Source organism: Rhinopithecus roxellana, chromosome 6 (assembly GCF_007565055.1).
Source record: "Rhinopithecus roxellana isolate Shanxi Qingling chromosome 6, ASM756505v1, whole genome shotgun sequence".
Lineage (NCBI taxonomy): Eukaryota > Metazoa > Chordata > Mammalia > Primates > Cercopithecidae > Rhinopithecus > Rhinopithecus roxellana.
Window position 1 is genome coordinate 103,143,605 of NC_044554.1, and position 9,055 is coordinate 103,152,659.

At 50.6% G+C, this 9,055-nt stretch overlaps 1 pseudogene; it reads left to right on the forward strand.

The window, feature by feature from the left end:
• Positions 1-267: 267 nt before the first annotated feature.
• On the forward strand, positions 268-7,170 carry LOC104681113 (annotated as a pseudogene).
• The last annotated feature ends 1,885 nt before the right edge of the window (positions 7,171-9,055 follow it).

A 9,055-nucleotide genomic window follows, 5' to 3' on the forward strand; every position in this document is an offset into this window, starting at 1 on the left:
ACTCGGTGGCTCACTCCTGTAAACAAGGAGGCAAAGGAGGAGGAGGAGAAGGGAGGAGGAGAGGGTGGAGGAGGAGCAGCAGCAGCCAGGGGTGGTGGCTCACACCTGTAAAAAAGGAGGAGGACGAAACAGCCAGGTGTGGTGGCTCATGCCTATGAAGGAGGAGGAGGAAACAGGCAGGGATGGTGGCTCACGCCTGAAAAAGGAGGAGGAAACGGGTGGCGGCTCATGCCTGTAAAAGAGGAGGAGAAGCAGGTGGAGGTGTAGATGGAGTTGGAGGAAACAGCCAGGCGTGGTGGCTTACACCTTAAAAGAAGAGGAGGAGGAGGAGGAGGAGGAGGAGGAGGAGGAGGAGGAAACAGCCAGGCCTGCTGTCTCACGCCTGTAAAAGAGAAGAAAGAGGACGACGACGAGGAGGAGGAAAAGGATACAGGTGTGGTGGCTCACACCTGTAAAATAAGAGGAGGAGGAGGAAAAGGAAACAGGTGTGGTGGCTCACGCCTGTAAAAGAGGAGGAGGAGGAGGAGGAAACAGCGAGGTGTGGTGGCTCATGCCTGTGGAGGAGGAGGAGGGGGAGACATCCAGGAGGGCTGGCTCACGCCTGAAAAGGAGGAGGAGGAGGAGGAGGAGGAGGAGGAGGAGGAGGAGGAGGAGGAGGAGGAGGAAACAGGGGTGGTGGCTCATGCCTCTGAAAGAGGAGGAGGAGGATGAGGAGGAAACAGCCAGGCATGGTGGCTCACATCTGTAAGGGAGAATGAGGAGGAGAAAGAAACAGTCAGGTGATGGCTCCCGTCTTAAAATGAGGAGGAGGATTAGGAGGAAAACAAAGAACCAAGCCAGGTGCCTCACACCTGTGGAGGAGGAGGAGGAGGAGGAGGAGGAGGAGGAGGAGGAGGAGGAGGAGGAGGAGGAGGAAATAGCCAGGCTTGATGGCTCCTGCCTATAAAGGAGGAGGAGGAAGAGGAATAAACAGCCAGGCATACTGGCTCCTGCCTTTAAGTGAGGAGGAGGAGGGAAAAGCTGTCAACTGTACCACATTTTGGAGGGTGGCATCCCAGATCTGTGGACTGTTAGCTTCAGGCTAGTACGTTCACTAAGCCTTTTAGGGCTGCCCCATCTTCCTACTAGGCTGCCCACTTCTTTTCTCTTTTTTTTTTTTTTTTGGAGACAGAGTCTCCCTCAGTGGCCCAGGCTGGAGTGCCGTGGTGCGATCTCAGCTCACTGCAACCTCCGCCTCCTGGGTTCAAGTGGTTCTCCTCTATCAGACTCCTGAGTAGCTGGGATTACAGGAAGGAGGAGGAAGAAGAATAAACAGCCAGGCACGCTGGCTTCTGCCTTTAAATGAGGAGGAGGAGGAGGGAAAAGCTGTCAGCTGTACCACATTTTGGAGGGCGGCATCCCAGATCTGCGGAGTGTTAGCTTCAGGCTGGTACATTCACTGAGCCTTTCAGGGCTGTCACATCTTCCTACCAGGCTGCCCCCTTCTTTTTCTTTTTCTTTTTTTCTTTTTTTTGGAGACAGAGTCTTTCTCTGTGGCCCAGGCTGGAGTGCAGTGGCACAGTCTCAGCTCACTGCAACCTCTGCCTCCTGGGTTCAAGTGGTTCTCCTCTCTCAGACTCTTGAGTAGCTGGGACTACAGGTGCGCGCCACCATGCCCAGCTAATTTTTTTGTATTTTTACTAGAGATGGGGTTTCACCATATTGACCAGGCTGGTCTCGAACTCCTGACCTTGTGATCTGCCTGCCTCGGCCTCCCAAAGTGCTGGGATTACAGGCGTGACCCACTGTGCCCAACCTTAATTTTATTTTTTGCAGAGATGGGGGTCCCTTAATTTTATTTTTTGCAGAGATGGGGGTCTCACTACGTTTCCCAGGTTGGTCTCAAATTCCTGTCCTCAAGTCATCCTCCCACGTTGGCCTCCCAAAGTGCTGAGATGCTGAGATTACAAGTGTGAGCCACCGTGCCCGGCCTTAATTTTTGTATTTTGGTATTTAGTATTTTTGTATTTTTAGTAGAGACAGGGTTTTGCCATGGTCTCAAACTCCTGGACTCCAGCAATCTGCCCACCTTGGCCTCCCAAAGTGCTGGGGTTACAGGCGTGAGCCACTGTGCCTGGCCAAATAAAGGGGAATCTTGAGTCTTTTTGTATTAGTCCTTTCTTCATTGTACTCAAAGAATGCCTGAAACTGGATAATTAATAAAGAAAAGAGATGTATTTGCTCACAGTTCTGCAGGCTGTACAGGAAGCATAGTATTGGCTGTTTGTTTCTGGTGAGGTCTCAGGAAGCTTCCAATCATAGCAGAAGGTATAAACCAAAATATATCTGAGACAGGTCTTGATCAATTTAGACAATTTATTTTGGGCTGGGTGCCATGGCTGATGCCTGTAATCCCAGCACTGGGAGGCTGAGACAGGTAGATCACTTGAGGCCAGGAGTGAGACTGACCTGGCCAATGAAGTGAAACCATGTCTCTACAAAAAATAAAAAAAATAGCTGTCATCCCAGCTACTCAGGAGGCTGAGGCAGGAGAACTGCTTGATCGTGGGAGGCGAGATTGCAATGAGGCAAGATCACACCACTGTACTCCAGTCTGGGCAAGAGAGTGAGTGAGATTCCCTCTTACAAAAAAAAAGTTTCTTTTGCCAACATTAACGAGGCATGTCTGGGAGACAGGTCTGTGTCTTTCTCCAAAGATTATTTTGAGGGGTTCCATATTTAAAAGAGAAAGGACAGATAATTGGGAAAGAGGAAGATATTTTGAAAAGTTATGAGTAGATAAGAGACAAACGGTTGTATTTTTTCAGTCTGATCAGCTTTTCTCTTTTCTTTCTTTCTTTCTTTCTTTTTTTTTTTTTTGAGGCAGAGTTTTGCTCTTATTGCCCAGGTTGCAGTGCAATGGCGCCATTTTGGCTTACTGCAACCTCGAACTCCTGGGTTTCCAGTGATTCTCTCGCCTCAGCCTCCCAAGTAGCTGGGATTACAGGCGACTGCCACCATGCCTAGCTAATTTTTGTATTTTTAGTAGAGATGGGGTTTCACCATCTTGGCCAGTCTGGTCTCGAATTCCTAACCTCAGGTGATCCACTCGCCTCAGCCTTCCAAAGTGATGGGATTACAGGCATGAGCCACCATGCCTGGTCTTTAATCAGACTTTCATCAAATACACAATGTACATCTAGGGGAAGAGTAGAGGAATAGTCACTTAGACCATCTCTTTTTTCTTTTTTCGGAAAGAATTTTGCTCCAGTTTCCCCGGCTGAAGAGCAATGGTGCAACCTCGGCTCACTGCAAACCTCTGCCAACCCCAAGTTTCAAGCGATACTCCTGCTGCAGCCTCCCGGGTAGCTGTGATTACGGGTGCCTGCCACCATACCTGGCTAATTTTTGTATTTTTAGTAGAAACAGTGTTTCACTGGGTGTGGTGGCCCATGCCTGTAATCCTAGCACTCAGGATGCTCTGGCAGGCAGATCAGCTGAAGTCAGGAGTTCAAGACCAGTCTGGCCAACATGGCAAAACTCTGTCTCTACTAAAACCCTGTCTCTACTAAAACCCTGTCTCTACTAAAAATACAACAATTAGCCAGGCAGTAGTGGCATTTGCCTATAATCCCAGCTACTCTGGAGGCTGGGACAGGAGAATTGCTTGAACTTGGAAGGCAGAGGTTGCAATGTATAGAGATTACACCACTGCACCGCACCAGAGCAAGACTCAATCTCAAAAAAAAAAAAATTGAAACAGGGTTTCACCACACTGGGCAGGCCAGTCGTGAACTCCTGACCTGACATGATCCACCCGCCTTGGCCTCCCAAAGTGCCAGGATTTCAAGCATGAGCGACCACCCCCGACCGTCACTTATGACTTTGTCTAGCTCAGGGAATCTGCATTTATCCATCAGAGGAACCAGTCAAATATGTGTTTGTCTCAGGTGAGCAGAGGGATGACTTAGAGTTCAGTAAGTTCTTGGTGGTCACAAGGAATTTTCTAGCAGGCAAATTCGGTGGGAGGTCTGTAGCTTTTTTTTTTTTTTTTTTTTTTCTTCTGAGACAGTCTAACTCTGTGGACCAGGCTGGAGTGCAGTGGCATGATCTTGGCTCACTGCAACCTCCTCCTCCCAGGTTCAAGTGATTCTCCTGCTTCAGCCTCCCGAGTAGCTGGGATTACAGGCGTGCAACACCACGCCCGGTTAATTTTTTGTATTTTCAGTAGAGACAAGTGTATCACCAGGTTGGCCAGCCTGGTCTCGAACTCCTCACTTCAAGTTATTGGCCCACCTCAGCCTCCCAAAGTGCTGGGATTACAGGCGTGAGCCACTGCACTTGGCCTCTCTCCCTGTATCTTCATAAGCCTGCAAATGCAAGAGGGAGTTCCTGGCCCCTTGGTTAGGGTCAGGACCCCAGAGACCCAGGGTCAAGGCTATGCTTCCATTCCTAGGATGTGCAACCTTGCAAGAGGCTGCATCCCACAGGCATGGAAGAGGCTCTGCTGTGGCCTGCTTGAATTCCTGCTGTGGAAAACAAGAGGAGGTGCTTCTTGAAGAAATGCGGGGATGCCACCAGTCTCAGGGGTTCTGTCCTGGCCTGCAGCCCTGGATCATCCAGCTTGTGCTGGGGTGAGGAACCAAGCTTGCCCTTCTTGGCTGGAGCTGAGGGTGAGGGTCCCATTTCTCCAAAGGCCTAGCCTGGGGTTTCAGCTGCAGGCCCCACTGGGCAGCACCAGGCCCATCCCTCCCCTCCAGGCCTGACGCTCACCCACAGCAAAGATGGCACGGATCATCTCAGGTACCTGAAGCCACCCATCTGGAGTACCTGAAGCACTCCTCCCACACTGCTCTTAGCCCTGCAGATGGTGACCAAGCGGTGGAGCGGAAAGTGTGACCTGGTGGATGGGGTGGCCTGCACAGCGTTCGGGCTGCTGTTGTGTGGCTGCTTGCTGGCACTGCAAAGCAGGATGCTGTATCCCCAGGAGAGCCTGTCTCGGGAGTCCGAGGAGCTGGGTGGCCTCTGGAGCTTCTGCACAGACTTCGACACTGACACCAGGGCTTTAAGGAGCAGTGGTACCTGCGGCCGCTGCAGGAGGTGAGGACTCAGGTCAGGGCCAGGAGGCACCCGGAATCCAGGCGGTAGGAGAGGCGAACGCTGGCCCCCTGCAGGCTCCTTCCCCTGGGTGCCCGGAGCTGGGGGCCCAAAGGAGGTTAAAGGTCAATGGGCTTGGGATCAAGGGACTGGGGGATGGGGGACCCAGGGAAACCGGGAAGGTCAAGGCAGAGGAGGTGGGAAGAGGAAGAAGCACTCCTGCCAAGCCACCTCCTGAGGTGAAGGGTGAGCCCGGGCAGTGTCCTTTTTAATGTTTCATTTTAATTTTTTAAAATGTTTTGAGACTGGGTTTGGCCCTGTCACCCAGGCTGGAGCTGAGTGGCACAATCCTAACTTCTGAGCTCAAGTGATTCTCCCACCCCAGCCTTGCAAGTTAGCTGGGTCCACCACGCCTGCTTAATTAGAAAAAAATACTTGGACAGGTTAGGTGGCTCAGTCCTGTAATCCCTGCACTTTGGGAGGCACAGGCGGGTGAATCACCTGAGGGCAGGAGTTCGAGACCAGTCTGGCCAACATGGTGAAACACTGCCTCTACTAAAAATATAAAAATTAGCCAGGTGTGGGTGGTTCATGCCTGTAATCCCAGCTACTTGGGAGGCTGAGGCAGGAGAATTGCTTGAACCTGGGAGGCGGAGGTTAAAATGAGACAAGATCATGCCACTGCTCTCCAGCCTGGGTGACAGAGTGAGAGTCCATTTCAAAAACAAAAAACAAAAACCTTTTTTTTTTTTTTTTAAAGATATAGTGTCTTACTATGTTATCCAGGCTGGTCTTGAACTCCTAGCCTCAAGCCATCCTCTCACGTTGACCTCCCAAAGCGCTGATTACAGGCATGAGCCACCCAGACAATCATGTGGCCAGAGCAGCATGTGCTGCACAGAGCCGCGCCCGGGCATTGGGAGGAGGGGACAGTTTAGACGTTCTGAGGTCAGCTCTGCTGAGGCAGGAAGGTCCCTTAGTTTTCAAGGTTCAGATAGAGGACAGGACATGACATCAGGCCAAGGACGCCACCCCTGTTCCGCTTCTGACTTGGATGTAGTCAGCAGAGAAATGGGACCAGGTGAGGTCTGGGCTGCGTTTGTCTCTTCTACATCCTCTTTTTCTGACTTCGTGGCATTCAGTACAGGAAGAAGAGGAGAGAGCTGAATGCTAGTGTGCGCCCCACTCACAGTGTCCTAAGCAAAGCTCCCCCATCCCCACAACCAGCCTTCCTCCCTGTGACAGGCAGTGGGTCATCTGTCTCGGGGATAATGGGCCCCATCCACTCCTGAGGAGGAACTCCTGGCCCCACAGGCCCAGGTGCACAAACCACACTAACAGTTGACCTGTCCTCAGCAAGTTATCTATATGTTCTGCCAAGAGTTCCTGCTGTATGTCAGGACTTGCACTAGGCCTGGGAAGCCCAGCTGTGCAGCACACTGGCCCCAGATCTTTTTGGGGACCTAGGAGCTGAGCTCTGCTCCTCTCTCTGCAGTCAGGCCCCACCCTGGATGTGCTGGTTACCTCCAGCATCAAAGACATTGGCCAGGACTGGCGCCTGCAGCATTTTGTTAGCTGGGTGTTGTACGAATGGGAGGTGATCCTGCTGGAGCAATGGACCCAGGACCTGCCCACAAGAGTGGTGCTGAGGACTGGCAGTGCCCACTTCTATGCCATCGTGGTCAGTGTAGCCAGGAGCAGGCAGGGTGGTTGGGTGGGCATGGCTACCGACAAGCATGGGACCCCAGCAACCACGCACAGCCTATCTTCTGGGGTGGGATGGTGGGTGTCCCTGCCCTGCCCTGAGGCCTGTGCCCTGTGTAGGGAGATAGGTGGCCTGATCTAACCCATGAGGATGCCATTCTTCCTATCTGCCTGGCAGGCCCCTGAGCCCCATGCTGCAGGTTATGTGAGGTAGTGCCTGATAGCAGGGCCCCTCCTCAGGACCTGACCTGCCACCCCCTCCCAGTATCTCCTGTGTCTGCAGTGGGTGAATGGTGTCAACACGCTAGAGCATGAGGGGCTGACATCAGCAGCTTGGTCCAGGTGGGGCCCCTGTCCTCCTGCCTCTGTGTCACTAATCACCATCGATAATATGCTCACCCCCAAGAAGGGGGGTCCCTGCCACCGAGGACCATCGGCTACATGACCAACACCTCCATGTGGGTACCATCCTGTCTCTACCGAATGCACCCACCTTCCCATCCCACCCCGTGGTCTTCCTGCTAGGGACAGGGTGGCCTTCGCAGAGTGGAGGCCTGGATCTGGGGAGGCCAGGGAGGCATGTGAACTGAAGTACAAGGACCCAGGGCAAGGGCCCAGTGAACCACAGTCCTCCCACCCTAGGTATCCCAAGGGTTGCTTTGTACGGAACACAGACTTTGACTTCTTCAACTACAAGGGACTGCAACGGGCTGTGCTTCTGTACACGATAGCAACCACCTACGTCGACGATATCACCATCACCACCGGCATGGAGCAAGACAATGGTGAGGGTTTCTGGTAGGATCCTCCCTCCAAGTGGCCCTGATTGTTCCCTGTTTGGAAAATTCTCCCAGGTAAAAGGTGCTCCCAGCATCTCTAAACCCTCACAGGTTCCCATCCACTTATGAAGCTAAAATCCAGCTTGAGTGGACACTGGCTCCTGAAATCCCCCATGAGGTTGACCTTAGAGGACTTTGGTCTAACGTGGGTGGCTGTCCTGTCCCTTCTCCACGGTGCTGCTCTCACTCCAGCTCCTCTTGCTATACATTGTGCTCAAGGAACAGGCAGCTTCGGGGGAACAGGCGCAGTGGCTCATGGCTGTTCTATAAGCATAATGGTGATGTTTGATCAGGAGAATGAAGCCAATGTTACAATCTAATTAATCTAATGGAATAACATTAGATTAATGGTGGGGGGTAAGGCAAGGTTAGTAAGATTTGCTCTAAGTCATCAAAAGGTTGTTAGTGGGAGTAGTGTTTGAAGCCCTTGAGAGAGTAATATGATTCGGCTCTGGATTTGCTCATAGTTTGAATTTGCTAGGCAAAGCAGTAAGGACGAAGGAAGTCCATGGGCAATTATGAGGGTAATTGTACCGGTAAAGCTTCAGGGGGTTTGAATGAGGATAACCATAATAACAAGTGCTGTATGACTTACAGAGGAATATGCAATAAGTGATTTTAGATCAGTTTGTCGTAGACAAATAGAGCTCATCATAACTATCCCTCATAAAGATAACATGAGGAAGGGGTAGGCTGTATACTCTGTCAGGGGGCTGAGGATATAGGTAAGCCATATTATGCCCTAGTCGCCTGGTTTTAGGAGAACCGCTGCAAGTACTATTGAGCCTACAATAGGGGCTTCTACGTGGGCTTTAGGAAATCATAGGTGAAGTCCGTATAGGGGTATTTTTACTATAAAACCCATAATACATGCTAATCATATAAGGTTATTGGATCAGGAGATCAATAGTTCTTGGGTGTTAAATATTATTGTCATGTTCAGTGAACCTGAGGTATTTCGAGTGTGAATAAGTATAATAAGTAGGGGAAGAGATCCCACTAGTGTATCAAATAAGAAATATGAGCTTGCATTGAGGTATTCTGGTTGGTTACCCCAGGGGGTGATAATAATTAAGGCAGAGATAATTGTGCCTTCAAGGAGAATATAAAATATAATTAGTTCTGTGGCTGTGAATGCCATAAGTATGAAAAAATTGTAGGGAAATCAGTATGGAAATATGGAGCTTTCTCCATGAGGGTGACTCATTGGAGAGGTGGTACTGGCTTGCTATAAGAGGTAGTAATCAGGCTGTTAATATTAGAAGGGGTGATGTCAGCGGATCAGAAGAGAAAGTTAATGGGAAGATGAATAGATTGTCATTGAATTAATTAAAAAACAATAGGGCAATGAAGCTGATGATTAGACTGTGAATAGTCATATTGATTCAGATTTTAGAGTTTTTAGAGAATCACGTTATTAGTAGCAGTATAATTGT